The 18,783-nt window shown below is 43.4% G+C and overlaps 1 protein-coding gene across 4 annotated transcripts in view; it reads right to left on the minus strand.

The window, feature by feature from the left end:
* Positions 1–18,783, minus strand: part of FOXN3 (forkhead box N3) — a 211,311-nt gene that overhangs the window by 149,043 nt on the left and 43,485 nt on the right. The window lies entirely within an intron of this gene.

Below are 18,783 nucleotides of genomic sequence, written 5' to 3' on the forward strand. Positions count from 1 at the left end.
GAGTGCAACAAAATCAAAACTTGGCTACAAGTGTCGGTGAATCTATTGACTGGTCAATGCCACTACTCTTGCTCAGAGTGCCCTGGATGGCTTTGACCTAAGAGGTCACCTGCGAGGGTTCCTCAGATCCCAGTCTCTGCAAACTCCTGCGAGACTGGCGTGCCATGGGTAGGGCACACAGGCAGCACTGGGTAACGCCGACACCACTTTGGGGCCAGCTGATGCTGCTGAGGTGAGGGCAGCGGAATTATGCTGGGTACCAGGGCAAATGCATCTCAACTCAAAGCCATTCTGTGGCTGTTATCTCTACTGGAAAACTGGTCCTGCTACTCTTCCTTCCTTTTGGCTCTCCAAACAACATAACCTCATAGCTCTTAAGATCCCAGCATATGCCAGTCTGTGGGGAACGCTGGGCTACTCTGTGCTTTGGTTGTATTACTACAACAAACTGTAGGTATTTCTTACCTGCAAGTAGAAAATTCAGGTGTTCACAAAGCAAAAAACTCATAGATTCAACAAACAGGAAGAACTGTGGCCCCTTTAAATTGCATAATACTCAACTCCTTATGAAAGAAATTGCCCCTCTGCTCATCCGTTACCACACAAATGTCCCAACAAAAAAAAAGAAGGCCATGATTTATAAGCTCCAGTGATTACAGGGTAGTCACTTTGCTGAGTGAGAAAATCTGTATGTGTTGACCAGATGAGGCCAGAGAATACACACACTGCCCTTACTTTTATGTATTTCTGTCCATTGTCACAACCTGTACAAAAATGGAGAAGGCAAAACAAATGGGCTGAAACAAGCACTGCCATCAGTAACTTCCTACCTCTTCTTCTGCTACAGCTCTGGTCTTGCATACTTCTTGTACACAGCCAGGGTTGACTCAGAATTCCTATACATGCACATCAGATTTAGGGTGCTAGAGACATGCTGCACTGACATGTTAGGTGTGAGTCTGCAACTGGGCCCTTGGTGATAGATGTATTTGTGTGTGTGAATGCACACACCACGGCAAGTGTGTGCTCAACTCTGTTCAAGACTAGGATTTTAGCCATCAGTACCCAAAAGAGGTCCTCACTGAAGTTAATGGGTTCCCCTTGAGCCATTTCTTCTTTCATAGGTTGGACAGATGGAATAAGATCTTGAAATTGGCCAGGTGGAAATTTATGCCTGTGCTTGCCTTACTGAGCAGGAAGTGTGATGCTGGTGCCTGCAGAGTCCTTAGGGAGCTGGGCTGAAGTTGTCCTCAGGTACCCCAGTGCTCTGTGGCTTTGTGCACTATTTGATTGCATCCTTGGATTTATGCCAGTGCTAATCAGCATCCAACTCTCTATCTTTATTTCTTCCTTACCTCCCTGTCACATAACTCCATTTAATGCTTACTGTAAGAGGTGAAGAAGCCAGTCAGAGCAAAGCTCCTCTTGGCCACATCCTTGTTCCAGCCATGTCCTAAGGAAGAACAGGGCAAATGCACAGTGATACTCTGAAGCATTCTTCTGTACTTCCAGAGACCTACTGCTTAAAAGCTGAAGCTAAAGATGCAGTCAGATGTTGGGGTATGCTGTAAACCCAAAGATACTTTTTTCCTATCAACTTTCAAAAAGGTTCCTGTAAGCTTCTGCATCAACAGCAGCCTGTAGCAAGAAGTTCCATGCTTTAACTATTGACTGTGTGAAAAAAATTCTTCCTTTGCTTTAAACATGTCACCTCATAGCTTTGCTTGAAAACCCCATTCCTTGTGTATTATGGTAATTATTGTATATCTAGGACACGTGACTCAGGTCTATGCAGACTTCTCTTGATTTTATAGTACCTTCCTACTGCTCCAACAGTGCTACTAACAACCTGTATTTCACCCTCTGAAATAACTACAGGTATACATAAACATCAGAAAATAATACATAAACATACCTATCAATGACCATCTAATCATACAGTCATAATTATCAGTATTGTGTCTACCCAGATAAAAGAAAAAGGAGGGGTTTTTTTTTATAAAATAGTCCTAACAATATGTTCACCCTTGTAGTCTCAGCCTGTAGGTTTTCCCATTACAGTCTCACTTGAAGTACCTGGAGCTTTTCCAAGCACTTAATATGTCTATACAAAATGTGGAAGCAGATCATTCCAGCTGACAATATCTTTATCCATGAAGAGAACAGCAGCTGGAAGATGCTGCCTCACACAAACAGTAACTGAAAGAGATCAGGCCCTAAGCAGGTTCAGTCCTTTAAAAAAGCTGCAGCTTCAGAGCTACCAAACTTCTCAGGGCTGCTCCACTAGAAGTCCGTGCCTCCAGCTTCCACCTTGCATCTGCCTAAGATATCAGGAGCATGGCCAAGGTGGAAATGGTCTGGGAGATGAGGAAGCACCATGGAGCATGGTAGGAAGGGCTACAGGGAAGTAACAGAGAGGGAGTGCTTTCAAAGGGTGAAGTGGAACTAGGTCAAGTCTGGGGTGGTCATGTGGGAAGCAATGGCCTTGCTCAAGTTTCAGCTCTGGCCCCACGTGAAAAGGGCAACACCCCCCCCCCCCCCCCCCCCCCAGCAACCCTCAGTCATCATTGTACATGATCCTTGAGCTTGGATCAGTGGAATAATAAGTGATAAGTAAGTGTGAAAGCATGAACTTAATTTCTGCTGCAAGCATCCTGCATTCTTCACCTGCACTTCCAGCTCCTGGGAGCAGTTTCTAGCCGCAGTGCACAGTGTGGGGCAGGGGACTTGACCATTTGAGGCAAAGACCAGCAGTGTGTCAGGGCTCAGCTGGCAGGATGTTTGTGAAAGCAGCTCAGTTCAGTCAACAATCTCCCCCTAGAGTCCAAGTACATCACCTCAAAAATATGTCTCAGCTCTTCTGGCATAGAGCCTGGGAACCCAAATTTGTTTCTGATCCAGGTCCTCTAGCTGGCAGTGTAACAAATTGCTGTCCTGCCACCAGGATGAATAAAGTCATTTTTCACTCATTATGTTACTCAAAAATAGAGCAGGAGCTTTATTTAAAACAAGAAAGTAATATACTAGACATTAACAGAGAAAGAAAGCTCTTTTGCTTTATAAACCACAAGGATTAAAGAATTGAGTTAGAACAACCCGAGTTAATATCCCAAGGAGCTCAACCAGAAAAGATACTCAGGTTACAAATTCTACTGCTTCTGGTCTTGCAGCTAAGCCTAATGTTACATCCATGTCAGGGAGTCTGGCTTTTCCTGCAGATCACTAATATTTTTCCCTGCAGTCTACAGAATGGCTTCAGGCAACACGGTACAGGTCCATACCAGCTTGTTGCACTGGATAACCCATGGTCATTTTCCCCCAGAAGTGTGCTGCAGTGAGCGACACCTCTGCTGTTCTGACTGCACCTCCCTGGGGTATGAGGCATCACTCTTTTTCCCAGGGCACAATCCTGCAGCTGCTCCTACCGGGACAGGCAGCCCTGCTATGAGAAGCAGGACCTTGAGAGTGAGCCCTATTTACCTAACCATCTGCAAGGACTCTACTGGACTTCTGTCAGTGCCTTTAAATCCGAGGTGTTGCTTAACAGCAAGTTAAAGAAGAGCAGACGGGTGTACCTTGTGTCACCTGATGGTAACATGATTACACCTGATTCAGGACACACTGCTCTCCCCTCAGTAGGTCTCCCTTGGACTCCCCCTTGTCCCAGCGAGGAGAAGATGGACTGGCCCCACAAGCCACTCAGACTGACTTGCTGGCCTTTGCCTGCTGAATCTCTCCAGTCTTGCCTGTCACCCACCTGAATTGGGCTGCTTTACCATCAGCTTTTATTACTGACTGGGTTATTTTTCCTGTTAACCTAAATCAATACATTCATACAGTAAACATCCCAAAATTCAAGTCAATATAGAGAATTCATAAGGTATTACAGATTTATAGATATTTATAGCTTTGATTAGAGATCCTCAGATGGATGGTGCAATGGAGGCACAGCTAATAGATTAGATTTTCAAGTACTGATGCTAACTTGTAAGAAAAGCACTAGAAAGATTTAAAAGCCCAAGTCTCCTTGACTTTTAAATGACTTTCAGTGAAGTTAGTGTTGCTTCAGCCTTCAGGTACTTTCAAAAGTGACATCTTACAGCCCTGCCTGAACGTTTGCTTCTCTCCCCTCTGACAGCGCTTGTGAGAAGGGAGGGCAGTTACAGCAGAATGCTCATCTCACAAGATGCTTGTCTAGGGGCACTGTCCTGCACAGAAATGAACATGGTCCCGGGTGTACCCAGGCCTTGGCCATTACACAAACCAGAATGGCCAAACCACCTGTGGCTGCGCTTAGTCCTGTGCCCATCCTGCTCTGCTGCCAGCAGGAGATGGCAACACAGGCAACCAAACCGGTGTCTCCCTCTCCTCTGTTAGCTCTGCTTTTTTTTTCTCATCAGGTGATCAAGATAGTAACACATCCTGTTATACAACACTTTTTTTCTGTGAATTATTTCAGGACTGTGCATTGCAAGTACTGGGTTGGGTGATTAGGTCCTACTTCTATGAGGTACTGATCCTCAAAGGGAACATGCCCAGCTCTGTGCAGACAGAGAGAACACTCAGTGCAGCAGAGGCCTGAGCCAGCCCAGAAAGATGAAACCACTGTCAAATCATGTCTCTGCAGAACCCACTGCCCATATGCTTACACTGTCTCTTGTCTCACTCTTAGGAGTACATTTGAGCAACTGTCTCAATTTGGAAGCAAGTTGGAACAAAAGGGAACTACAACATCCTCTCCTGTGGTAATCTCTAAGGATATATCTGCTACCCCCTGCACAGTATGCTATAGGGACAGCCAAACCATGACACTTCCTGTAAACAATGTCTCAGAGATAAACTCACTGTCCAGGAGGCTGAACTTCTTCAAAAGAACTCCCCAGGAGTTCACTGGCATACCTTTTTGGGATACCTCACTATGCAGGCATTCCCCTGGAGACATCAGATTATTTTGGTTTGGTTCTTTAAAGAATCTTTTTAACAAGCAAAAGTCACATTCAAAATATTTAAACTTCCTTTATTCAATTTTTTTTAAAATTTAAATTAATGAAAATGTACCAATAAATGAAAATACGTCTTTTTGTCCTGCACTTCTACTCTGCCGAACAGGGACTCTCTGCCCAGAAATGTCTGTAAGACTGTTATACAGTATTCTTCTACTTAAGTAGGTCACCTGACAGGGGAAAATATCTATGCAAAATTTCAGTGAAGCCAACAGATTTCTGATTAAGACTGGCACCTGGCAATAGCTATAGATTTCCACACATTTATCCCTCCCAGCACAGAAGTCATACATCTCATGCTAACTCACGTGCTTATGGAAAAAACTTGCATACATTAATACAAAATGTAGCAATTTCCTTCCATGCTTTTAGATCATCCTCTAGAAAAATAAAACAGCACATATCTCTAACAGAGTTCTGAAAGTGGATCAAAAATCCTGAATAAGGAGAGACTTCTGTATTTAGCTCCAATTAATTTGACTTCAGTACAGATATGCCTGAGCCAAAAATAAACCCTAGACTGTTTGACTCCCATTTTCTGTTCTAGCCACTACACCACACTTTGACAACGATAGGTACTTTACATAAATGCTGGTTTCTCTCAGTACTGCATATTTTCAGTTGCTTTTTCAAATCTACTCCACTTCATGAGGCTGCCACATAAACGTGTTCTTTGAATCACAGAGCCCAGTTTGACACTTTGTGGAACTGCCACCTTACACGATACAACCCTTGTGATGTATCTAATTCTTACAATCTGAATATATGGGTTTTATCAGAATACATCTATCAGAGTTTATTACCCTACTGACTGCTGCCATCCAAGTGCATCCAGGAACACCTTCAAAGCACAGAAACAGGAATGAGACATCAGCACAAGGTAAGGTCAGGGAAAACACCAGTAAGAGAAACATCCCAGTATGGCTGCCACCAGTTCCATGGAGGCCAGGTCTCATCATTAAGCATGTAAATGTAAGGACTTTGAAAAAAACCCCAAAACTTTACTTGGACATCAGACTGAGGGCCCAGAAAGGGTAGGTCTTTCCAAATTGGCACTAAATCCTGCACTCTTTATTCTTGGAAAGATTTTGTTTACATTATTGCAATTCTGGGTAAGGACTGCAAGATGTAACTCTGAGATCCGACCTCTAATCCTGCCTCTCTGTTTACTGCATTGATTGTACTCTTTCAGACTCTGATCTTGCCATTCCTGCTTAGTGCAGGCTTCCCTCTATTGGGGATGGGGAATTAAAATGGGATTCAACTGAAAAGCTGAGGCAGAGCAGGGAATGATGAAAACACATCATCTGCCATGAGCAGCCATCACCATGACTAAATTTAGAATGTAGGTTCCTCAGGCAGAGAGGTGATCTGCCATCCCTGTGGGGCACCAGTCACACAGTGCTACATAAATATTAAAATAATAATTGATGATTAATTAATAATAGCTTCCTTTTCCTCATGACCATCTCTCAGCTGCCATAAGAAATAATAATTTCCTTTCTTCTAGATGCAGATACAAACAATCATTCAAAAACTTATCTCCTCTGAGAAAATTCACTTTCCCATTCCTCTTCAGTAAAATAATATTTTCTGTGGCCTCAGACATGAGATTCTGAAACATTCACAGGCACTCTGCTTAAGAAAGAAACACTAGCTAAAAATGTCTCAGAAGTCACAATAACCAAAATAAACATCAGGAAGGCAAAGCTGAGGTACAGAAAAAAAGAGCAGATCAATTAATTCCCTCTTCCTCTATTATTACTCTCTAAAGACGAAAGTATTTTAATAAAACACAGTATAGATGCTGTGGGAAAGTATCTTAAGGATACCTACATTCCTTCAGTGACCATAGATAGAGACATCTAACTGATCTGACAGCTGCCTTTTATCAGTGTATTGTACTTACTTCTGATTTGCACCAAATGCTTTTGATATTCACTTCGCTTTCTGTAGTCAAAAATCTCCAGAAATTCAGCAAGCAACCAACTCCTTTTGCTCATCACCTTGCTCTGTCTATCTCTTCCTAACGCAGGGCAGCCTTACTGCACCTTCCCCTCCCACCAGCAAACTCTCTTGATGGTTACTGATGCGTCACACTGTCCAGCAGATCTTGTAGCTACTAGCTCTTCCTGTAACCTCCTAGAGTTAAATAAATAAACAAAATAAATAAATAAAACAAAAATAAATTTTTCTTCACCTGCCATATTCTATTAGCATTTAACCCCCCAAGCTCCAAAGTTGGTGTCTGCAGCCTGAGTTCATTCCTCTCCAACTTAGCCTGCTTTATAAATGACAGATTCCACCAAAGCCCTTCATTACCAATGACACTGCTACTACTCTTCCTCCACACTCTTTGTTCTGTTGGTTTGTGTTCAGGCTTTTCCCCCAAATAACCAGCCTCACCTTTCCTGCTCAGCACCGCAGGTGTCAACAGCCTAGAAAACCCTGACCAAGCTTCAAAATCCCCTTTAGTTTTCAAGGTAACTATTAAAATAACTATGCTTTTTAGATAAAATTGTTTCCTTGCGGAAGAAAGTCTACGCCATCCAGAACATCAACATTTGTCTATGAAATTTCTTCATGGTATTTTTACTGATAATGAATGCCATCTCCTAATAATCCCCCAGACCCTCTTTAGAGACAATTATAAAAACAGATCTTCCTAATGAAGACGGAGTTACTAAGTCCAGAAGTTTCAAATCACTAATCAGGACAGCAGTGAGACTCTGTGCAGCAATTAGTTTCAAAAGCAGTTCTAAGGTGAAGTTGAATGGCTTTCTGGAAGGAAGGGATGCTACAAGCCCCCAGCTGAGTGAGCCCTGTGGGGCTCAGATTGGGGCACCACGTGCAGTACAGGCACCGGCGCACGCGTGTCCCGCAGGCACAGCAGGACTAACAGCCCCTCACAGGATCATAGGAGGAAATAAAACAACCAGAGCCCCCGGTGCAGGAAGCAGCACAGGGAACACCTCGGGGAGCCCTGGGGGCAGCCCAGCCCTAGGCAGGCCACGGGGGGCAGGCATGGGCAGTGCCCACTGCTAAGTCCTCAGCATGAACATATGAGCTTGCAAACATGACAGACACTGGGATTCACTTGGTTGTCCTGCACATCCTGAACAGCAGCCTGGATCAAAGAAACCACCTCTGTAAAGATTTCACCCCAGGAAGTAGTTTCTCCACAATTTAAAGCTCATAGCAGAAGGATGGCACCTGTCTCCAGGAACAGCATCTCATACACTGGATGATGTTTACCACTATGCTAATTTTTAAAATTCCTGGACAAACAAATGAGGGTCCAGTCCTTCAGCCCAGATCCTGCAGTTCCCATGCCCTTCATTCATGCAGAAAGCTCCTGCCTCCTTACCCAAGGACAGCATCAACAAATGAGTGCAATTAAAACATAGATAATGCATCTTAACATGCGCATTCCTCATTTATTTAACAAGCACAGTTTAGCTTTAATTATTTATGATAACACTTTAGAAGAAACTAGTAAACATAGTGCTGTAGACTCTACGAAAGTAAGAAAGCTCTTCCTGGAGACTACTTCATGGTCTCCTACTTGGAAACCTCTGCTGGGACAGGGACTCAAACCTCACCTAAGAGAGGAATTACAAGATGCAAGAAATAGGGCAAATGAGGATACTGAGATTGTATTTGACTAAAAAATTGCCATCAACATGAATGGTCTTATTCAGAGTTGTCTGTGTTGAAATCCTCTCACCTCACATGCAAGTGCAGGATGGGTAGGTCCAAGTGGCTCAAGGAATCTTTAGGCCTACTTACTCCTCCTCCCTGTCCCACCAGCAAAATCAGAACTTGTTGCAAATCAGTGCATTTACTGTACAAGTAGCTAAGGGGAAGGGGAGGCCTTGGTCCATTTGAGCCAGGCAATGTGGGATCAGACCCTGCCCCCTAAAAGCCCACAGCCCATGTTAGGGCTGCAGACATCAGCAGACTAACACACTACACATGTCAGTTTAGTGCCATAGTGCCTTAAACTCAGCTGGGGAGGAGCTTTGCTGGGAGGGACAGGAGGAGGGAAGGGGCCGTAAAAGGAAAGGGCAGGGGAGGTCTGGATATGAGAAAAGAGAAAGAGAAGGAGCTATGAGAAGAGGGCTAGGAGCACACAGCCAGCCACTCCAGGAGCACCTGTTGAGCATCACCTCTGGGCCAAGGCAGTGTGACAGCGTGACACATCTCTGGGCACCCCCTCCCACAGCTCTCCCTTCCACAGCAGCAGCACCAGTGTTAGCTCCAGCTGCCCTGATCCCACTCCAGGCAAAGGGATCTCCTGCAGCACACCTCTGAAAGTCTTCTGTGGACTTCTGCCATCCTTGCTAATCCAACTGCCTGAGGAGGATCCAAAGCTTTTCCATCTCCATCCTTGTTAGCAAAGCCTCTGTCCCTGTGGATAGTGCTCACTGTTGCTGCTCTCAGCGACCACTGGAAATTTCAGTGGAGGGAAATGCAGTAGGAGGTCCCATTCTCAGATGCACTGCTGCCTGTCAGCTGCCATAGAATATGCTGCACTCTCTAAGCCTGGATTAGTGCACCCAAAGATGTAAAACAATGGTTTGAAACTGTAAATACTCTGAAGTCACAGTGCTAGTCCCTGCCCTCCTGAGACGACTGCAGTGTGTGAAGAACCTGCGGTGTCTACTGAAATCCAAGCGTACCAGCTAACAAAGATCATCACACTGAGTACTGCCAGGCAATTTCAGGACCCTTGAACTTGAATGAAGAAATATGTTCAGCTGGGTTTTGGATCATTGGTGAATAGATGAATAGCATCTCTACAGGCTCTGATATCCAACTCAAACCCATTCTGATGCAGAAGTGTACAAAAAGGCAATGCAGCCCCTTCCAGACAGCCATGCACAAATGCAGATATTCACGTCTTAGGCCAAGTTGGGATTGTTATTCACCAGGGCAACCTGAGACTAACTTCAGCACTTATCTGGAATCAATTCTTTTGCCCTTACTCTATAAAAAGTCAGGCCTCTTCCTTAATGAAAAAGGTGCTATGCACACTAGCTTTGCCTTTTCTATATTTCAACTTAAGGTATCGCTGGCTGTATTTAATAGTTTCACTCCTGCAGAGCAACCTTCTGAAAAGGTCAAAACAAAACACTGGGAGCCAAATTCATCGCTGGTACTACCCCATTGACTTCAGCAGCATTACACCTGGGATAGATCCAGCCCTAACTGCCTCCATTACTGTAAGTGGAAAAGAAGTATGCTTGCTGTCTTAACTTTACTTTTCAATTGATCTGTTCTCTTCTACTCTGTGTGTTTCATTGCAATCAATAAGAATATATCTACCAGAGAAAGTTACAGCACAAAACATCTGAATAGCTTTTAAAAAACTTCGTCTTCTTGGTTTATAATGAACATAAGGGAGATGAGAAGGTAGCAGGCATTCAGCCTGCACTCAAGTGCTTTATCTTTTAGAGGAGGATACATGTAAGCAGCTACCGTAAATATTTTTATGTATAAGCTACATCATAGCCAACAGAGATCTTCCTTAAAGATCTCCTGTTCACAGCAGGCATGAGCTGCCAGTCCTAAACAACAATGTCAAACAGAGCTCAGATATTACAGGGATGTGCACTATAAATGTTTATAAGCAGTTAGATTAGGGGGGAATAAACTTAACTTCTCTGGGACTATGTTCACATCCATCATGTTTTGCTCTGCACCACACCATGCTGAAAAGACTCCTAGGCAGAGGTAAGATTACAGGAATCTTATTTGTATTTCAAGTGATCGTTTTCCTTTGCAACCTTTCAAAGCTTCTTCCTTCAATTCTTCTTTACATGCCATGATGGCACTTTAACACTACCAGTAGCTATTGCTCTGGCTGAAACACCACCCAAAGCACCACTAGCTGAGCCATTTTTAATAAGTGATCCTGGAAAAATACCACAAATCAATCTTCTAGATCAGCTTTGGCCAGCTTTGAGGATGTTATGAAATGAAATGACATTATCATACTATCTCTTAGCATTAAATTGTAGTCATGTGGCTCTTTTAACTTGCCATTTAGCATTTCACTTAAATATTTGGCACAGAAATATCAGAAATATCTATTAATGCCTGCCATTATTCCAGGTTTTAATTTTTATTGCATTTCAGTGGCATGCATCATTGCACTGGAATCTTCTGAAAAACACTGTGGACTGTGCCTGGCAGAATGCAGGACCTCCCAAACTGGGACTTGAGATGGGTGACGGGTTTGACCAAAACATGGAACAAGCAAAACTAAACTGCACACATATGCTATACAACATTTTCAGATGTGGGATTTAGATTTTGAGACATTTTTCCAACAGAGAGGCTAATATGGGCTGGAATGTTACTGTGCTCAACTACAGCCACAGCATCTCCTCTGCTTAAGGAAGCTTACGGTGGAAGCACCAGGCACTAGAGAATATCCATGTGCTACCTCTTCCACAAGATAAAGACCTTCTATCCCAAACTGGCAACTCATGCACTCTCTCACTGATTCCCAGTTTGAAGGCTTTGCTGTGAAATTCAGCACCAGCTCTGTCACACAGACCCTTCACCATTTATCTCAATGCAGCTCAGTCAGTACCAGTGACCAGGTCTCACATGCTAATGGCTGTCATTTAAAGATTGCTTTTAATGTAGAATCAGTCAAGGAAAAAGCAATTATTTTAAGGAATACTATTGTATTGATTTAGTTTGCATCACTGGGATGTCTTAGCATAATGGATAAGGCATTCATGACCAGCCCTGTGAAAACAATCTTAAGATATAAATAATGAAGCAAGAAGGATTTGTGAAAGAGGCTTTTTCTGCTCTTTGTATTTGCTTGCTCTTCTTTTAAACTGTGTATCACTCACTTTAATGTACATATTCTGAATAGCTATGCAACTGAGAGTAATTCAATTTTCCCACCACAATCAACAAAATGTTCTTCCCCTGATCACTCCACTTCGTACATTATTTTGTGGCCACTTCAGTGTCAAATTCAGCCTTCCCTGCAATACCCAAATGCTTCTGACACAATTTACAGCCTACTTAGAGACTACATTCTTGGAAATAATGTTAATCAGGATAATTTCTCCTCTTACTTTAAGGAGCTCTTGATTGGGTGCTTTCAATCAGCTGTTAGCCAGAGTTACCTCAGAATTTCTCATGTTCTTATGGGGAAATGGGACAACGCCATTTAGCAGTCAGAGAGCATGTTTAATGGATCACGCTAATCTCAGGGAGGGCCTATGAAACTCTAATTTGTCAGGTTTCATTACATTCAATAATGACTCTAATTTTCCTGAAGTGTTCTGCTCACTAGTAAATTATGTACCGTATTTTTGAACCCCATTTTCTCTAACTCTGTATCTGGAAAAATTGAAGGTATCTCGTTCTCCACTGCCACTGCCCAGAAGGGGCCAGAAAAAGAGGGGTTAAGAGTTCACTGTCAGATGTATTTATCTCAGAGACAGGTATAATTCTTTGCAAACAGCTAAGTGTCAGTGCAAAACCAAGCTGATTCAGGGTAATAAAAGCACTTCTATAAAGCTTTTAGGTGACACTATATCCCTCACAAGCTTTCTCCACCCCTGCATCCATTTCATCATCCGATACCATCATTACCTTGACCAACCTGCACATTATTTCCTTTCCAAACGGATCGATTTTAAACCAGCTCATCTGCTAATGCTCAGTGCAGGTTTGGGTGATTCTCCTATTGTTTCAATTATTTCTTTGAGGAAAATTCAATCCTGTTAAGCAAACAGTACTTTTATCTCAGCTGAAGATGCGAGAGCTGTGGTTGCCACTGACAGATCAAGAGCTTCTTATGAAACCTTCCTTTTAGCTGTAGCACCCTCAAGTGACAGAGATGTCCCAGTTTAGCTCATTACGAGTAATAGACAGTGTTAGCTATAACCTGGCACATTAAATAGTCGAGCTATTAAAATTAACCATGTATTTCTGGAGGAAGATGTGCCATCTCGGCAAATGATCTGGTGATCTCCTTGATTTTCGTCTGCTGCAACAAAGGAATGGCTTCCCATAGAGCCAAACAAAAGGCACATATGCCTTCACCCCAGTTTCCAGGGGCTAATTCTGGTTTGGAGGGAAATGCAGCATTGATCGAGATTCGAAACTGAACCTGTCAGGTTTTCTCAGATGTCTTTGGAGATTTGGCTTAGCAGTCCATAAGTAATGAAGAGTGTGCAGATGAGAAAGCCCCAGGGAGAAGAGAGTGATCACAAAGGAATAAATAGAGCAAAATAGATGATCTTCCATTTGCTGCTTGTGGGTCAAGTCCACTGTACTTTCATACCTTTTCACTCCAGGATAACAGTGCCTATGTGCTTTCTGAACAGAGACTGAAGTGGCTCTGTCCACAGCCATTCAAAGTCCTCTTTATAAGGTACTATATACTGTGATTGGGGGCAAAGTAATTTGACTATAAATGTCTGCAGTCACATTTTAATCTCTACAAACAACTCCCAAAATAATTTTATGTAAAATTTTACCAGCTATGCTAAGGAGCAGTGTTTATCAAGATCTGCCTTTCACAGAGTCCAGTATAGCATTGCTGAAAATAAACACCAGCTCAGTTAGAGATTCCAATTTGTAGGTATCTTATGCCAGTGCTTATATGATTTTCCCAGTCTTGCTCAGATATGCATGAAGGGCCCAAAAGAACAGCCTTACTGAAAGCATGAGACCAAAGAGAGTAACTTTCTGTTCATTACTGCTTTTAACACAAGAGCCTGGTGCTGGAAAGACCATTCTGTTGCCGCCAGTGAAGTCCTGAGCAGAAGACATAGCTTTCCTACACATGACACTTAGAACTTGTCCAGAATAAACCAGGAGGAACTTAACTGCAAAAACTGTCACTAGAACCCTAGTCAGATGACAAGCATCATTTTACTTGAATCCTTCTAGCCCCCAAGAGAGTAGCTGCTGGGGACAAGGAAATTGGTCCTTTTCAAAGCAAGGGATTCAAATGTCTCTTAAACTTGCAAATGGCTGAAGACAAATGCAGACTTCGTGGCTCTGTCCATCGCCAAATATCTAGAGATGCCCTAGTATGCCAAAGCAAATACAGTGAATAACCCTATTATTTCTACATGGCATTATCATTCCTGATTTGAAAAAAGCTTTTCAAGTGGAACGTGCTTTGCAATACCTGAATGCAGAAACAGCTTTCTGTTCTGCAGTGTTTTGCTAAAAATGTTTCAAATGGCCCTTGGTTTCTGTGCCTGGGGCCAATACACACTCACTTACACCACGAGCCCTCATTGAGGAAAAAGCCAATTTGCTGTTCACTGCTTTAACATCAACACAGCAAGAATCAGAGCACTTCTGAAATATCCCCCATGACTGTGTTTGTGACTTGGGCACTCAGGAAATTCACGCCACTTTGAATGATGATGTTTTATTGGGAGAACATCAGAAGTAGCAAGATGTCTTATATTGACATATTGGTTCCACTTTGCTAGACATACAGGATCAAAGTCATCCCTGGCGGAACTCCATAACCTTCAACAGATGGGATAAATTTGGCCCCATATGCCCGTAGCAGCTGGGAACTACAATTGTTTTCCTATTTTCAGCCATATTCTGAGGATATGGAGCCTGATTTTCTGCATGTAAAGCAACTTGAGATTTTGGCATATGTGAAATGTGAGGCAAACAATTTGTATTATCATACATGGCCCTGGTAGGATTGTTAGGGTCATCTGCAGCACATACCTAAATTTTAAATTAAACACAGGCTATAAATAGCCTAAGAAGAATCAAGCTAGAGATTATTTTATCAGACACTCAGCAATCTGTTTGACTGGCTGTCCTGCTCACTAGACACAGCATCAGAGCCCCTTTTGCATGTAAAATTATGTTTTCCTCATGTAGCTTCCCCTATCATCTATTGTATTCATATAGAGAGAAGCAGTTCGTAAATACCATTTCACATTCCAAACTATTTACTATAGGCAACTATATCATTGCTTTGTTCAAATAAATTTACATAAATCATTATTAGACTGTTTCATCTTAGCAACTTTATTCTGCTCCCAGAGCACAAATTAAATGTGTGCATAAACCAGAATATTTTAGAGGGAGTTATTCCTGAATTGTTTATGAGACAGTAGACATTTCCACCTAATTTTTCATTCATAATGTAATTTCTTTAGTTTTCTCTGTATAGTTAAAAACTGCACATCTAATTTTCTGGGGTTTCCCTGGAAGTGCGCAATAAAATAGATGGCTGTGCCGCAATCTGTTCATCCATCAGCCAGTGCTTCCTTTGACTCACTCCACATTCTGCTCAAAATACTTTGTGGGAAAGGCCAGGAACAACAGTAAGTCCCACTTGCTGCTTGACATGATCGTATTAGGACTAAACTGCTGTTGTTAACCAAAATTTGCAAATAAAGTCACTGGAAAATAGATCTTTTTCTAGTAAACATTTCTGTGTTTGGATTAATTGAACACAGCTCTCAGAATCCTCGCTAGCTCAGATTTACAGCTCGGCACCCATCCATGCATCTTGTAACGAAAGGCACTGTTCTCCTCAGCCTTACTCAATCACAAAGACACATCCTAATTGTGCTTGACTCACAGAACTCAAGGAGTGACTGGAGAAGAAAACCAGTGGCCACAGCCACCCAGCCCCTCAAGCCTAGCACTTCACCTTGCCCAGTCTGAAGGTGCAGCAGACCGGTGCAGCACATGGCTGGCTGTTCCCCGTGCCAGGCTCGCGTCCACTCGCCAGTGTCACAGGTGAGAGCTGGATAACAACCAGCACCCAGCAGCGCTACAGGAATCCTGTGCTGCTCATCTCCACCCTGTGCCCCAGAGTCAGCCTGCAGAAGCAGTCCCCAGCACAGCTTCCAGCATGAGCACTGGTTTTGACAGACTTGGAATGCCCAACCAGATCGACCTGGAGACACCGGGTCTCCATACCAGGCTGCAAAACTGCTGTTGAAAGCCCAGCTGCAGCTTTTCCAGCAATGCTGCCACCACTCCCGCAGCTCCCTGCTGTGCCACAGGATCTGGCACCTCTGCACCACAGCGGTTACTGCCACAGACTTGATGAGAACTTCCCCTTCTTCCTCCAGAAAGGCAGTACACCACTGTCTGCTGTCACATTTACTCCACTTGCGTGTCCTGTTGTAGGCATTGCTGGTATGTCTCAGCTGCCAGCCCATCAGCTACACATCAGTTTAAACAGACATAAAAATGCAGCAGAAGCAGAGACACAGCTGAGAAGTCTGTATCAGCATTCAGTGCAAATACCACCTGCCCTCGTGGTGTTTCACTCTTGATCTCAGAGATAAGATGGAGTTGTGCAATCTGGAACTACATCTGGGTCAAGCCAGGAGGGTGGGAAAGGTTTAGGCAAGAGAATACTCTCTTCCAGGGCCTCACAACTTTGTGTTAGCATAGATAAATAACTGCTATTTGGGATAAACGGTGGAGGGTGACTGCAGATAGTAGAAAAAACTCTTGCAGGTCCTTGCCTTTCTTCTTCCTGAGCATTCCTGTACTCAGAAACCAGTAGAATTTCATGCAGAGCAGAAGAACCAAATCAAATCTCTTTGCTTATACTTAATCCAAGTATACAGCATATTCTTACGGGTCTGACCAGATCAGTTCCAAACTAGCATATCACAGAAAATTGCATCAAATACAGAGGCTTTCCATCCCACAGCCACAGTAATACCATGTGAATAGCAAGCAACTGAGTACTGGGAACCCAGTGAAGCTTCAGTAATACAGCCATGGAAGATGGCAATAATTTATCATCTCTGCTGTAGTCTAATCCCAGATGCACCATTTGCTAATTTATTTCCATATGTACCTGGCAGACAGATTAATCAGCCATCTCTCTCTGAAACCTAGATTGCACCTTATCCCTTTAGTAAGCAAGAGAAAACAAATGTACACAGCAAAATAAGAGTCCCTTTCAGAGGAGCTTTGTCAACCTTTATAGCTTGTGGTTTCCTTTTTCAGCTTAACAATGGCTTTTCAAAAATCTAACACCCAAATCTACTTCCACAGCAGTGCACTCCTCCATCTACTGAAGTCTCTTTGCTAACACTGGTGAAAATGAAGGCAGGGATAGAAAAGGCACATCCCTTAGATTTCTAGACTCAGCTGGAGACAGCAATATGGTCCAAGGAGAGGGCAGCAGCCCTGCACCAGAGCCAAGACCACCCCCACAGACGGCAGTGACTCCAATGAGCCAAGGAGGCTGTTTCTCTGCCACGGTTTGCAGAGTAGCAAAATCAAGATAATAATATTTTACAAAACATTTTGAGCTCTACTGAACTAATTACTATTATCAGCTGTAATGTGCTTCTGATACACTTAGCCCTTCTTCTGGAAAACTCCACAAAGGGGCTGCACTTGCTGGAGCCGAGCAGCTGTTAGCACTTCAGTGATGTTATTGGTAATAAATACAGCATCAATTCTACGCCTGGTGCCCTTTAAGGATCTGTTTGCAATCCACTCTTTATTTTGATTATAAGACATTATCTGCATTAAACATAATTAGTCATATTATATCATTTGCCAATCTAAGCGCAGTCACTTGACAAGGCAGGATGGAGTTGAATGAAAGCGCAGCGCAGTCTGAAGCCCAAGGAGATGAAGGGAGTGGGAACTGGCACAGACCCAGGCAGGACACAGACTCAGGCATCCCCCGGTCACAGGCTTTTTGTGAGAAGGCTGTCACTTGCATAGCCATGCCTCCTTGTGTCAGAGTCTGAACAGGCACATGCAAAACGTCATTATTAAACGATGGAAGAGTAATAAAGTGATTGCTGAAAATGAAATTATTTATGAGCTTCAGTAACCTCGTAACAGTTATAATAATCAAAATACATAAATATTTGGATATGCTAGTGACAGATGGCGTATACTGGAATAATCATACAGAATATGTCAGCTTTCAGAATCAGCTTATTCCAGAGTTGGCATGTTTCAGGGCTTTCTGCTCCTAAAATAAGCACCTGGTATTTGATCCTCCAAAAAAGTATTTTCACAAACACATGTGTGTCTTTTGATAGAAAAGCTATTGAGCCTGTCACCATCCACACACAGTACCCAAGTAACAGTGTGCTGCCACCAGCTTCCTCTGCTTTGCTTGCCTGTCTCTTGCAGAGGCAGTGGAGGCCTGTCTCGTTAGAGCTGGGGTTGTCAGGACAGAGTGACAGTGCCTTGCCAAAGTGTATCTACACTCTGGGTGTGATCCACCCGCTGCTGCCAGACAACCTGTTTCATCTGCAACCCCAGGAAGAACAACCTCGCTTCGTTTGCCTATGCTCCTGTGTCGGCAGGTTTGAAAAAATCCAGGGTTTGGGAGAGCTCTGGTTGAGAATGTTCATTATTAATGAATGTTCATTAATAATGACTAATACAACTACTGTGGACAAATATGTTTATTTGGGCATCAATCAAACAGTAGCCCGTGCCCTGGACTAAGAAACCCACAGGGAGGTAACAGCTGCAGGTGAAGAGAAGAGCAAAGGCCATGTCCCTGTGCTGCTCCTCCTGCCCCACAGCCAGGACAGTGTGGGACAGGCTGGCACGCACAAGGGAATGGGGACACTGTGCCTGCCCCCCACAGGGTTAGTAACAAATGGCAGCCTCCTCCCTCCCTGGAGGAGACCCTTCCTCACTTGCATGTCTAAGCCATCACTGGGCCAGGATTTCTGCAGGCCACATCATCCCCTCAGTGACTCTGAAACACTTTGGCTATGGCCCTCCCAGGCAGTAATTCCTCTCC

Source organism: Pseudopodoces humilis, chromosome 7, assembly GCF_049639895.1.
Source record: "Pseudopodoces humilis isolate 2021_Gansu_Grassland_sample_001 chromosome 7, ASM4963989v1, whole genome shotgun sequence".
In the NCBI taxonomy this organism is placed as follows: Eukaryota; Metazoa; Chordata; class Aves; order Passeriformes; family Paridae; genus Pseudopodoces; species Pseudopodoces humilis.